This window comes from Taudactylus pleione, unplaced genomic scaffold (assembly GCF_031769625.1).
Source record: "Taudactylus pleione unplaced genomic scaffold, aTauple2 ptg001045l, whole genome shotgun sequence".
NCBI lineage: Eukaryota > Metazoa > Chordata > Amphibia > Anura > Myobatrachidae > Taudactylus > Taudactylus pleione.
The window spans coordinates 348,144-362,603 of record NW_028285446.1 but is presented as its reverse complement, the minus strand read 5'-3'; the positions used below and the strand labels follow the sequence as shown (position 1 = coordinate 362,603).

The following is a 14,460-nucleotide window of genomic DNA, read 5'->3' as shown; positions in this document are numbered from 1 at the left end:
ACTGTGTGCTGTACTGTGTGACCATATGCTGCAGTCACTGTGTGCTGTACTGTGTGACCATATGCTGCAGTCTCTGTGTGCTGTACTGTGTGACCATATGCTGCAGTCTCTGTGTGCTGTACTGTGTGACCATATGCTGCAGTCACTGTGTGCTGTACTGTGTGACCATATGCTGCAGTCACTGTGTGCTATACTGTGTGACCATATGCTGCAGTCACTGTGTGCTATACTGTGTGACCATATGCTGCAGTCTCTGTGTGCTGTACTGTGTGACCATATGCTGCAGTCACTATGTGCTATGCTGTGTGACCATATGCTGCAGTGTCTGTGTGCTGTACTGTGTGACCATATGCAGCAGTGTCTGTGTGCTGTACTGTGTGACCATATGCTGCAGTCACTGTGTGCTATACTGTGTGACCATATGCTGCAGTCACTGTGTGCTGTACTGTGTGACCATATGCTGCAGTCTCTGTGTGCTGTACTTTGTGACCATATGCTGCAGTCTCTGTGTGCTATACTGTGTGACCATATGCTGCAGTCACTGTGTGCTGTACTGTGTGACCATATGCTGCAGTCACTGTGTGCTGTACTGTGTGACCATATGCTGCAGTCTCTGTGTGCTATACTGTGTTACCATATGCTGCAGTTTCTGTGTGCTGTACTATGTGACCATATGCTGCAGTCTCTGTGTGCTGTACTGTGTGACCATATGCTGCAGTCACTGTGTGCTGTACTGTGTGACCATATGCAGCAGTGTCTGTGTGCTGTACTGTGTGACCATATGCTGCAGTCACTGTGTGCTATACTGTGTGACCATATGCTGCAGTCACTGTGTGCTGTACTGTGTGACCGTATGCTGCAGTCACTGTGTGCTGTACGGTGTGACCGTATGCTGCAGTCTCTGTGTGCTGTACTGTGTGACCGTATGCTGCAGTCTCTGTGTGCTGTACTGTGTGACCATATGCTGCAGTCACTGTGTGCTGTACTGTGTGACCATATGCTGCCGTCTCTGTGTGCTATACTGTGTGACCATATGCTGCCGTCACTGTGTGCTGTACTGTGTGACCATATGCTGCCGTCACTGTGTGCTGTACTGTGTGACCATATGCTGCCGTCTCTGTGTGCTGTACTGTGTGACCATATGCTGCCGTCTCTGTGTGCTCTTCTGTGTGACCATATGCTGCAGTCACTGTGTGCTATACTGTGTGACCATATGCTGCAGTCTCTGTGTGCTATACTGTGTGACCATATGCTGCAGTCACTGTGTGCTATACTGTGTGACCATATGCTGCAGTCACTGTGTGCTATACTGTGTGACCATATGCTGCAGTCTCTGTGTGCTGTACTGTGTGACCATATGCTGCAGTCTCTGTGTACTGTACTGTGTGACCATATGCTGCAGTCACTGTGTGCTATACTGTGTGACCATATGCTGCAGTCACTGTGTGCTGTACTGTGTGACCATATGCTGCAGTCACTGTGTGCTGTACTGTGTGATCATATGCTGCAGTCACTGTGTGACCATATGCTGCAGTCACTGTGTGCTATACTGTGTGACCATATGCTGCAGTCACTGTGTGCTGTTCTGTGTGACCATATGCTGCAGTCACTGTTTGCTATAGTGTGTGACCATATGCTGCAGTCACTGTGTGCTATACTGTGTGACCTTATGCTGCAGTCACTGTGTGCTATACTGTGTGACCTTATGCTGCAGTCACTGTGTGCTGTACTGTGTGGCCATATGCTGCAGTCACTGTGTGCTGTACTGTGTGACCATATGCTGCAGTCTCTGTGTGCTATACTGTGTGACCATATGCTGCCGTCTCTGTGTGCTATACTGTGTGACCATATGCTGCCGTCTCTGTGTGCTGTACTGTGTGACCATATGCTGCAGTCACTGTGTGACCATATGCTGCAGTCTCTGTGTGCTATACTGTGTGACCATATGCTGCAGTCTCTGTGTGCTATACTGTGTGACCATATGCTGCAGTCTATGTGTGCTGTACTGTGTGACCATATGCTGCAATCTCTGTGTGCTATACTGTGTGACCATATGCTGCAGTCTCTGTGTGCTGTACTGTGTGACTAAATGCTGCAGTCTGTGTGTGCTATACTGTGTGACCTTATGCTGCAGTCTCTGTGTGCTGTACTGTGTGACCATATGCTGCCGTCACTGTGTGCTGTACTGTGTGACCATATGCTGCAGTCTCTGTGTGCTGTACTGTGTGACCATATGCTGCAGTCACTGTGTGCTGTACTGTGTGACCATATGCTGCAGTCACTGTGTGCTGTACTGTGTGACCATATGCTGCAGTCTGTGTGTGCTGTACTGTGTGACCATATGCTGCAGTCTCTGTGTGCTGTACTGTGTGACCATATGCTGCCGTCACTGTGTGCTATACTGTGTGACTATATGCTGCAGTCTCTGTGTGCTGTACTGTGTGACCATATGCTGCAGTCACTGTGTGCTGTACTGTGTGACCATGTGCTGCAGTCTGTGTGTGCTGTACTGTGTGACTATATGCTGCAGTCTCTGTGTGCTGTACTGTGTGACCATATGCTGCAGTCACTGTGTGCTATACTGTGTGACCATATGCTGCAGTCTCTGTGTGCTGTACTGTGTGACCATATGCTGCAGTCTCTGTGTGCTGTACTGTGTGACTAAATGCTGCAGTCTCTGTGTGCTATACTGTGTCAATATGTTGCCATCTCTTAGAGTGTGAATATGTCTCTCCGTTATACTGTGTGGCCATATGCTTCAGATTCCTAGCGTGTGCACATTTCTGCATGATATATATATACTGTGTGTCTATTCCTGCTTGATATATATACTGTGTGTCTGTTCCTGCATGAAATATATACTGTTGGCCAAATGTAATAGGGTGAGAGATCCTGACACTTTTTAAACTTTGCCAATGTAATAGAGTCCAAAAACAAAGTAACAGAGGGAACGTGCATATTATTTTAGACTTAAAAAACTCTCACGATTTAAAATCTCATTCAGATGTTTTCCCATTTTGAAGATAAAACTCAACCAATGTGACAGGTTACTGCTAATCTCTCACATTTTCTATACTCTCACCCTATTACATTTGGCCCTGTGTGTCTGTTCCTGCATGATATATATATACTGTGTGTCTGTTCCTGCATGATATATATATACTGTGTGTCTGTTCCTGCATGATATATATATACTGTGTGTCTGTTCCTGCATGATATATATATACTGTGTGTCTGTTCCTGCATGATATATATATACTGTGTGTCCGTTTCTGCATGATATATATACTGTGTGTCTGTTCCTGCATGATATATATATACTGTGTGTCCGTTTCTGCATGATATATATACTGTGTGTCCGTTTCTGCATGATATATATACTGTGTGTCTGTTCCTGCATGATATATATACTGTGTGTCTGTTCCTGCATGATATATATATACTGTGTGTCCGTTTCTGCATGATATATATATACTGTGTGTCCGTTTCTGCATGATATATATATACTGTGTGTCTGTTCCTGCATGATATATATACTGTGTGTCTGTTCCTGCATGATATATATATACTGTGTGTCTGTTCCTGCATGATATATATATACTGTGTGTCCGTTTCTGCATGATATATATATACTGTGTGTCTGTTCCTGCATGATATATATATACTGTGTGGCCGTTTCTGCATGATATATATACTGTGTGTCTGTTCCTGCATGATATATATATACTGTGTGTCCGTTTCTGCATGATATATATATACTGTGTGGCCGTTTCTGCATGATATATATATACTGTGTGTCCGTTTCTGCATGATATATATACTGTGTGTCTGTTCCTGCATGATATATATATACTGTGTGTCCGTTTCTGCATGATATATATACTGTGTGTCTGTTCCTGCATGATATATATATACTGTGTGTCCGTTTCTGCATGATATATATACTGTGTGTCCGTTTCTGCATGATATATATACTGTGTGTCTGTTCCTGCATGATATATATACTGTGTGTCTGTTCCTGCATGATATATATATACTGTGTGTCCGTTTCTGCATGATATATATATACTGTGTGTCCGTTTCTGCATGATATATATATACTGTGTGTCTGTTCCTGCATGATATATATACTGTGTGTCTGTTCCTGCATGATATATATATACTGTGTGTCTGTTCCTGCATGATATATATATACTGTGTGTCCGTTTCTGCATGATATATATATACTGTGTGTCTGTTCCTGCATGATATATATATACTGTGTGGCCGTTTCTGCATGATATATATACTGTGTGTCTGTTCCTGCATGATATATATATACTGTGTGTCCGTTTCTGCATGATATATATATACTGTGTGGCCGTTTCTGCATGATATATATATACTGTGTGTCCGTTTCTGCATGATATATATACTGTGTGTCCGTTTCTGCATGATAAATATATACTGTGTGGCCGTTTCTGTATGATATATATATACTGTGTGGCCGTTTCTGCATGATAAATATATACTGTGTGGCCGTTTCTGCATGATATATATATACTGTGTGGCCGTTTCTGCATGATATATATACTGTGTGTCCGTTTCTGCATGATATATATATACTGTGTGTCCGTTTCTGCATGATATATATATACTGTGTGGCCGTTTCTGCATGATATATATATACTGTGTGTCCGTTTCTGCATGATATATATATACTGTGTGTCCGTTTCTGCATGATATATATATACTGTGTGTCCGTTTCTGCATGATATATATATACTGTGTGTCCGTTTCTGCATGATATATATACTGTGTGTCCGTTTCTGCATGATATATATATACTGTGTGTCCGTTTCTGCATGATATATATACTGTGTGTCCGTTTCTGCATGATATATATATACTGTGTGGCCGTTTCTGCATGATATATATACTGTGTGTCCGTTTCTGCATGATATATATATATATACTGTGTGGCCGTTTCTGCATGATATATATACTGTGTGTCCGTTTCTGCATGATAAATATATACTGTGTGTCCGTTTCTGCATGATATATATATACTGTGTGGCCGTTTCTGCATGATATATATACTGTGTGTCCGTTTCTGCATGATAAATATATACTGTGTGTCCGTTTCTGCATGATATATATATACTGTGTGTCCGTTTCTGCATGATATATATATACTGTGTGGCCGTTTCTGCATGATATATATATACTGTGTGGCCGTTTCTGCATGATATATATATACTGTGTGTCCGTTTCTGCATGATATATATATACTGTGTGTCCGTTTCTGCATGATATATATATACTGTGTGTCCGTTTCTGCATGATATATATATACTGTGTGTCCGTTTCTGCATGATATATATACTGTGTGTCCGTTTCTGCATGATATATATACTGTGTGTCCGTTTCTGCATGATAAATATATACTGTGTGTCCGTTTCTGCATGATATATATATACTGTGTGTCCGTTTCTGCATGATATATATACTGTGTGGCCGTTTCTGCATGATATATATATACTGTGTGTCCGTTTCTGCATGATATATATATACTCTGTGTCCGTTTCTGCATGATATATATATACTCTGTGTCCGTTTCTGCATGATATATATATACTGTGTGGCCGTTTCTGCACGCTGTACTGTTTGGCCATACGCTGCAATCTGTCTGATGCAAATCAGTTACATGCTGTTAGTATGCACTTACACTGCTGTATATTACGCCAGCTGGCACCATGTAATACTGATAGCGTGTTCATCCCCATGAGTTACCGTTTTGTACACAGAACGATTTCAGGAACTAAGCTCCAGAAAGACCTGATGTGCCCTATTCTAATCCCTATAAATTCTACATAACAGTGTGTGTGTATATATAGCACGTATCATATACAATGTGGCTACAACTTCTCAAGTGTCCCTGACAGGTCATGTTTTCAGGATTACTTTAATCATGCACCAGTGAGTTAATCTATGTTGCTGTGTCAGTAATTGCATTGCCCATAGACTGAGGTTCATGCTCTTACCCAGCTCTGCACAAAGTCACAGACATTTTTTGGCCTGGAATAATAATCATGACCATACAACCTTTCATTAAGCAGCAGTGACCTCACTGAGGCATGAGGCACTGTGTACCCCAAAGAAGTCACACAGTGAGTAAAGTTGGCTTTCATAACCATAAGTCTGAAAACTGGTGGTGTCCACTGGTTATCTGTGTGAGGGCTGGTTATAGGATGCATTCTGTATTGTGAGATATGTACTCCCCGGTATTAGATTAACCTCGCCATTCCACACCGCGACAATTCCATCATCAGCATTCATTTTCCTTTTGGCTTTAATAAATGACCCCTATAAATTGCGCCAGGTTCATGCAATCTGTGTAGAACATTAGTGTCAGCTCCTAAGTTCATTATGAGGGTGAGGGGCTTCTGTGGCCATGACACCGGTTTCGCGGTCTGCCAGTGAACGTTGCGGCTTGACCCACCTTTCCCGTCAGCGCCCTCTGATTTCACTGCTGAAGTCACAGAAAAGGCCCTAAGGGTCCCATTTCTGAATGATCACATTTACAATGCAATCTGGGTATGACCTTACCGCCCATGATCGCATTGCAAAATGCCATCATAGCGCCAGGATGTACCATCCGCCTGCAGACACAGGGGCCCGTCCCTGCGATGTGCCCGGGGCGGGTTCTGGGGGTTCCCTCCGCCGGCTAATTATGTGATGTGTAGCATATAGGCTACAGCGGCTGACGTAATTTTCAGTTGGGGTGCCCTGCGTCCAACATGTGGACCCCCAGAGTGTTAGGGACCTGCTCAATAAGGTGACCTTGACGCTGGTGGGCAGGCCGGTATCATTGGCCACTGATATGCCAGCTACCTCTGATATTATAGATAATTACAAAATACATGTAAAAGTGAGCAGTAATGATGGCATAGTGCATCTGCAACTTCTATTCCTGTGTATATAACTGTACAATCTCAGCATTGCTATTAGGGTGTGCAGTCTAGAGCCCCCTCCCCATGTTAGCTGCGGGGGACAATCTCCGGAAGTTCCCCTATAAATGCCTATGGGGGAGATGGCTGCCGGCGGGAATGGAATGGTCACAGCGGGTATCAGAGATATCATACATCTGGGGGAAACGGAATATTTTTGACTATTCCCCGAGAATGGGTGTTTTCAGGGACTAAGCCGCAAATATATAATAATAAATGGGCCCCTAAGGGAGGCGCTGCGGAGTGCTGGTACTTACCGTATGTCAGATCGCATGCATGGAGGTGCCGTATACGGTATGCTCAGCGGCACGCAGCTATGTGACCGCTCCGCCCCTAACCATACGCTTGGATACATAGCCGCCATAATTATCAGCAGCCTTATCCTTGGGGCAACAGGTCTGCCTGAGAACAGGTGTATCTTCACGTGCGCACAACTCTGCATAGGCCGCAATTCCATCAACTCGCCCTTACCAGGCAACATAGGTGACCATCCAGCTACGCCCTTTCAGCTTGAAGTCGGGATGTGACTGCGCTGACTTGGCATCGCCTGTAGACGCCCGCGCTCGGCTCTGAAGTATGTGCAGTGTAGAAACACACAAGTTAGGTTTGCAAAACTGACCTGCGTTGAGGTCGGCATCAGCCCCTAAGAGCGCAGACGGCAAGCGAACAAAACCGGCGGAAACACTGGCATCATTATTTAGTTGTGAGAATTTGGGGCCTCCGGCTGGTCAGAGGCTACTACACTATACAGCCTGCCTGGCACACGTGGTGTAGGTGTAAGTAAGGGGGCCCCATTCACTAACACCTCTGTGACAGGTCCGCAATGCGCTGATTTCCTGACACACAAACATTTGTTCTGTCCCATAAGGGCCCCTTGTGTCCTGTGAGTTACTGTAGCCCCTGTTACATGCCGCTCGGACACCATACATTTTATAACCTGCGGCCCTGCAGACCTCTAGTGGCGATTATTTGTCCCCCGACCTTTCCGCGATGCCATTTTATACTTCATCAGGGTGTTCTTTACGCCGTAAAGCGGTTTCGGTGTAAATTTCAGATGATGAGAGGATTACGGCTTAGGCAGCGTATTAATAACTAATATAGAACGCCACCTACGCTGTTAGATATATATGTATATATACAGTATATATATATATATATAATATAGTGGAATTAGTCTCGTTGTCTGTGCATCCCAGGGCAGTCTCTGTATAATACAGAAACAATGATAGTATATACATTTGGTAAATAATACCTGTATAATTAGTAGTAGTGACATCATCAGTTATGTATCCCTTTGCCTGCACCACAGAGGAGCTATGTCTTACTTACTGTAATAAATAGAACACATTATGACCCTGGGGTCAGCTGAGTGTGTAGCATGCAGTAGGCTTCACTAGGAAGTTCCTGAGAATAGTTTTGCATTCTGTCTCCAGACTGGAAGATCCTAACCAAGTTTTAGCGGAACCTGTTGGTGCTTATTGGTTCAAGTGTCACCAAATTTAAAACGATTGACTGTTACGGTGTTTCCAGACTGTCATTTCATTAGGAAGCGGTGCCTCATGCCTCACTAGTACCTAAATAATTGAAAGGCTGAAAATAATACTTAATTGACCTTGTGCCGCTTTATGTGAAAAATAAAGGTGAGAAAATCCCCCCTCCCCCCATTAAATATCTAATTGCAGGTAAGCGTGGAGGTCAGCTGCCCGGGGGGCAATTATAGGGAAAAGTTATCAGTCTCCTCTGCTTTCCTAACATTGGCACAAAAGGTGATTGACAGCTGAGCTTTCCAAGAGATTCCGCAGCAGTGCTGTTCTCTCTGGTGGGGGGGATACAACATTGGTTTTCTACGCTGCAAATACTGGAATAATTTTCAAATATTCCGATTAAAAACTACTCCCCAACCTTTCCCCCTTTCCCAACTTAGTGTAGTGTAGTGTAGCTGTGTGATGTGCAGGAGGAATATTGGAGCTATGGCACCCTGTAGCTGCTGTGGGCACTCTATCCGCCTCTCCCCATCAATAAGACATCAGCTATTACCTTCACCTGATGTGCAAAAAACAACAGTGAGGACTCCTGTCTCCCCTCCCTCCTTTAAACTGTTATTGCAGATAAACCTCCCATGCTTCCCCCTTGTGTCTGGGATCCGGCTGCAGAGCAGATGTCAGGCTGTAGGGGCGAGACATCCGAACACAAACTCCCACTCCTGAAAGTATGGAGACCAGGGGGCTGGCAGCAGCAGCACACAGGAATATGAGGTCCTGGACTTTCTCCAGCCCCAGCAAATGATGCCTCCTGCTAAATCCCCCCCTCCCCATCCTGCCTCCGCCGCAGGAGTTAAACACCCTCTGTGCCAGCTCTGCAGACTGTTTGGAATAGTTTAAATGCTTTGACACTCTGGACTGGATGGCAGAGGAGGTAGTTTACAGTGTCATTCATATGCAAAGCTGCGCTATAAATTTTCCGGCTGCCTGTGTTGCTGTGCCACCCCAGAGCACTCCATCAGCGCACAGTACAGTAATCCTGCCATCTTTGTTTGCATTGCAGTGACTCATCCGAATTCTGTCTTGTACCAACACTGAGAGCATTATTCTGGCACTGATCTTCCTCAGCCCAGAACTGGCATTTACTCCAGGTCTCTAATCAAAGGGCTCTATTCATTGCGGAGAGCAGGCTGAATGTGAATCTGCATCCGGCCCAGTCATTGACATGCTGTGCACTGCTGTGGGGATTTTCTGATTTTTCTCTTTTTTTTTTTGACTTGCTAAAACCCTGAGATAGAAAAACAGAGCTTTTTCCTGAGGCTGATATATCTCTTCTCTCTCTCTCTTCCCTCCCTCGGCGCTTTATTTTACTTAGCGAGGAAAAAGGGCTGAACGTGGGACGTGGAAGGACCTTCTCTCCCCCCCTCTGGTGTCTGGATACTCTGGGACCTGTTCGGGATTTTTTAAGGTACGTTCCTGGCTGCCGGGCAGGTGGTATGGTACTAGTTCCCAACACTCACAGGCTCTGCTCTTTATATCTATCTGTGTCTGTGTGTGTCTCTGTGTGTATATGTGTGTCTGTCTGTTTGTGTGTCCGTGTGTATATTTGTGTCTGTGTGTTGTGTGTGTGTGTGTGTCTGTGTGTGTGTATGTGTTGTGTGTGTGTGTCTGTGTGTGTGTGTGTCTGTGTGTGTGTGTCTGTGTATGTGTGTGTGTGTGTCTGTGTGTGTATGTGTGTGTGTGTCTGTGTATGTGTGTGTGTATGTGTGTGTGTATGTGTGTGTATGTGTGTGTGTGTCTGTGTATGTGTGTGTCTGTGTATGTGTGTGTGTCTCTGTGTGTATATGTGTGTCTGTCTGTTTGTGTGTCTGTGTGTGTATCTGTGTGTCTGTCTGTTTGTGTGTCTGTGTGTGTATCTGTGTGTATGTGTGTGTCTGTGTGTATCTGTGTGTGTGTCTCTGTGTGTATATGTGTGTGTCTGTGTCTGTGTGTATATTTGTGTCTGTGTGTGTGTGTGTCTGTGTATGTGTGTGTCTGTGTGTGTGTGTCTGTGTGTGTCTGTGTGTATATTTGTGTCTGTGTGTGTGTGTGTCTGTGTATGTGTGTGTGTGTCTGTGTGTGTCTGTGTATGTGTGTGTATGTGTGTGTGTGTGTCTGTGTATGTGTGTGTGTCTGTGTGTGTGTCTGTGTATGTGTGTGTGTGTATGTGTGTGTGTGTGTGTGTGTGTGTGTGTGTGTGTTTATTCTGCAGACAGGAGATTTGGGACAGAACCCCCCTTCCCCTAGCCTGTCTGTCTGTGCCTCTCTATACTCTCTCGCTGTCTACTTGCTTTTCACAGACTCGGAGACACAATAGTTTGATTCTCGCCTTTCCCTGACTAGAATACGTGGAGCGGTCTAAGGGATATTTTAGCTGTTACCCTCTATCTATATAATCGCTGATCCCAGGTCTCCACTAACTCTCCTGTCATTGGCATGGCAATGCTAACAGACAGGATGTTGGGGTGGGGGAGCTGTGCCCGGCTGGCAATGGCATTCGCCCTGTCCTGGAGACTGGCATGCAGGGAATGCCCTATAGTCTGAGAGGCTCAGATCGGTAGGATTAGTATGGGACTGTACTGCTGACTTTTCCCCATGAATGCAGCAATAAAGGTAACTCCACCAGCTGAGGCGGCTGGGCTATTGTCCTGACATAGCCTGCTGTGAGGTCATTTCATGTAATATCATAACACAGTCTGGGGCTATATACCGGAGTTGTGTTCTGTGTAAGATATGACAGGTCCTCCGTGAGCTGCATAAGCCTTAGATCCAGACACTGTCGCACAGGAGAGTAACGGGGGGGGGGGCATTATTGGGCTCCTGTCTGACTCCACACAGCATCCTTCCACTTTGGTCAACTCTCCTCTGTTTTTAGTTTATTAAATCTTTCACAAAGCAGAGATCATAGAAGTCTCCCCAAGTACAAGTACAGAGGTTCAGCCTCCACCCTCCCCGCCGGCTATTAAAAATTTAGAATCCTCTGTTCGCACTGCAGCATGTTCTGTAATGCCCACTCAGATCATTCCGACAGCGGCGGTGCCACATGAACCCGCGGACTCAGCAGCAGGGACCACAGGCTGGCTGATGGTATTGACCCCCACCCCCTTCCCTTGTCCTGGCACCTCTCTGGATGTCATCGCAAAGTAAGACCGGACGTGTTTACATCCCGAACTCTTTGTAGTTCGTCCGATTCGTTGTTGGGGATTTCGGAGATTCCTTTAATGTGCCCATATCTTCCCGGTGGGAGGGGGTCTTGTGGCGATAATCCGTGACATGTAAGTAAGAGCAGCGCGAGACCTTTTCTGTGACATCTCCATTGTCCATTTGTTTTCCCATTACTGGAGCTGATTAACCCCTTCTATACCCTGATAGCTTCAGAATCCTGGTCCTCCAGTGCGGCCTGACATTGCTCCCACCGGTCTATAAATGAAGTTTACACCTGTGACAGTGTTTATGGGCATGCCAGCCACAGTCATAAAGGGTTTTACGCCTCATTTCAGATGTAGATTATGAGATTGGAAGATAAGGACTCTTGTATTAAATGTGTTATTTTATCTCTGTAATAGCCTTTCATGTGCATGAGTTCCTCCTCCAAGGTCTTTATACAGAGAGTGGGTGGTCAGGGCTCCTCACCCCTGGACCTGTTCCTAATATCCAGACTCTGGTGACCATAGAGAGAGAGCTGGGAGCATGGAGAGTCCAGGCTGTGCCCCCATGACAAAACTTCACAGCGAATCGCCTCCATTCCTTCCGCCATCAGATTAGAGGTCCCCGGTGTGGTGCAGATATTCCCGAATACCGAGGTACTTGTAGGCATGTACCCGAAACACCTGAATGGCTCCGAAATCAAGAACACTCCTTTGTGTTTGTGGTGAACAAACGGTGCCTCATTGATCCTGCAGGGAGGTGAGGACGGGAACAAAGGGTGCCTCATTGATCCTGCAGGGAGGTGAGGACGGGAACAAAGGGTGCCTCATTGATCCTGCAGGGAGGTGAGGACGGGAACAAACGGTGCCTCATTGATCCTGCAGGGAGGTGAGGACGGGAACAAACGGTGCCTCATTGATCCTGCAGGGAGGTGAGGACGGGAACAAACGGTGCCTCATTGATCCTGCAGGGAGGTGAGGACGGGAACAAACGGTGCCTCATTGATCCTGCAGGGAGGTGAGGACGGGAACAAACGGTGCCTCATTGATCCTGCAGGGAGGTGAGGATGGGAACAAACGGTGCCTCATTGATCCTGCAGGGAGGTGAGGACGGGAACAGCAGCAGAATCGGACTCCTCAGTGGCCGGAGATTATGATCAGACTCGTTTCCCTGTGTGTCACCCTTTAATCTCTGCAGTGTTCGGCTGTTATCCACTTGTGGCGCCTGTTGTTTAGGTGGATAGGTGTGTGGACTGTTTCTATAGAGAAACCAGTGTCGTCAGTATCATTTATTATTCCATACGATTGTGCAGCGCAGCTGGATTTATTACTCTATACGGTTACTCTCTATTGCCTGGGTTTGGAAATTTGTTTTCTCAGCTCTAAAACAGCATTTTTTGTTTCCTAGTTCTATACAGACGGATCAAAATTGTTTTAAAATAGTTACTAATATATATGTAAAATGTCTGTGTGTACATACAGTATAGACAGACATGACTGATAACATAGAGCAATAGCTTGCTCTCGGGTACACAGCAAACACTAATGTGAGCTGTCCCTGTGCTTTTGTGTTCATAGATATAACATGAAACATGTAAAGCACTTTGTGGGCTTGTCTGACACAAATCGGACCTGCGTCACAAGGTGGCAGAGGACTGACTACAATAAACCCCACTCCATCTGAGGCATTATAGAACCCATCTCGCCAAACATATATATCTACACCATTGTATCCAGGCTGTGACACACAGTTTAGCAGTACTGTACAAAAAAGAAACATGTTTACCAAGAGCTTACCATCTAATACTTATTTCTTAAACTGTTTGAGCAAAATGTGTGTAAACGATAGGGAAGAAGCAACTTCCAGCAGCATAATAAGGGGTGGGAAATGGTGGGGAACTTAGAAGCCGCAGCGCACAGGTCTGAGAGCCGCCGGGAGCTGTAGGGAGCCAGGAACGAATGGACTCTGGGATCTGATAGCTGGAGATGTCTCATTACACAGCAGATGTCACTTTCCTGTCAGGGCGCTCTCATTCCTCGCTGGCCAGGAGCGATGAGTCAGTGCTGAGTCCATGAGTGTTAGCATAAGCTGCAGAGCCACAACATATTGCATGTGTGAGGCGCAATAACGAGGCAGAGCCATTTAGAGCCTTTTCCTGTGAACTTGGGCATTGGGCTGAGCTCCGTGCCAGCACACATAATAATCCTCCATCTGCTTCACATCCCGTGTGTCTAGTAGGATGTTGGTAATAGGTTCTCTCCTACTGAAGAGTTCTGCACAAGCTTCTGCTAAGCTGCGGTTCTCCAGCAGGACCTCTGATCTAGCCAGTCATCCTGATGCCAAACTTACATACAGTGTCCTTCCCTACTTTCTGCACTGTCTCCTGGTTCTGTACTGTCCCCTCGTTCTGTACTGTCCCCTCATGCTGTACTGTCCTCATGCTGTACTGTACTCTCATTCTGTACTGTCCCCTCATTCTGTACTGTCCCCTCATTCTGTACTGTCCCCTGGTTCTGTACTGCCCCCTCGTTCTGTATTGTCCTCTCATTCAGTACTGTTCCCTCATGCTGTACTGTCCTCTCATTCTGTACTGTATTGCCCCCCCATGCTGTACTGTACTGTCCCCTCATTCTGTACTGTTCCCTCATGCTGTACTGTCCTCATGCTGTACTGTCCCCTCTTTCTGTACTGTCCTCTCATGCTGTATTGCCCCCCCATGCTGTACTGTACTGTCCCCTCATTCTGTACTGTTCCCTCATGCTGTACTGTCCTCGTGCTGTACTGTACTGTCCCCTCATTCTGTA

General features: G+C 45.7%; 1 protein-coding gene across 1 annotated transcript in view; it reads left to right on the top strand.

Moving 5' to 3' along the window:
• Window positions 1–8,968: 8,968 nt before the first annotated feature.
• Window positions 8,969–14,460, top strand: part of NACC2 (NACC family member 2) — a 72,231-nt gene continuing 66,739 nt past the window's right edge. The window contains exon 1 of the mRNA XM_088461425.1: window positions 8,969–9,938. The gene's annotated coding sequence lies outside the window, so the exon portion shown is untranslated. The remainder of the gene's footprint in view (window positions 9,939–14,460) is intronic.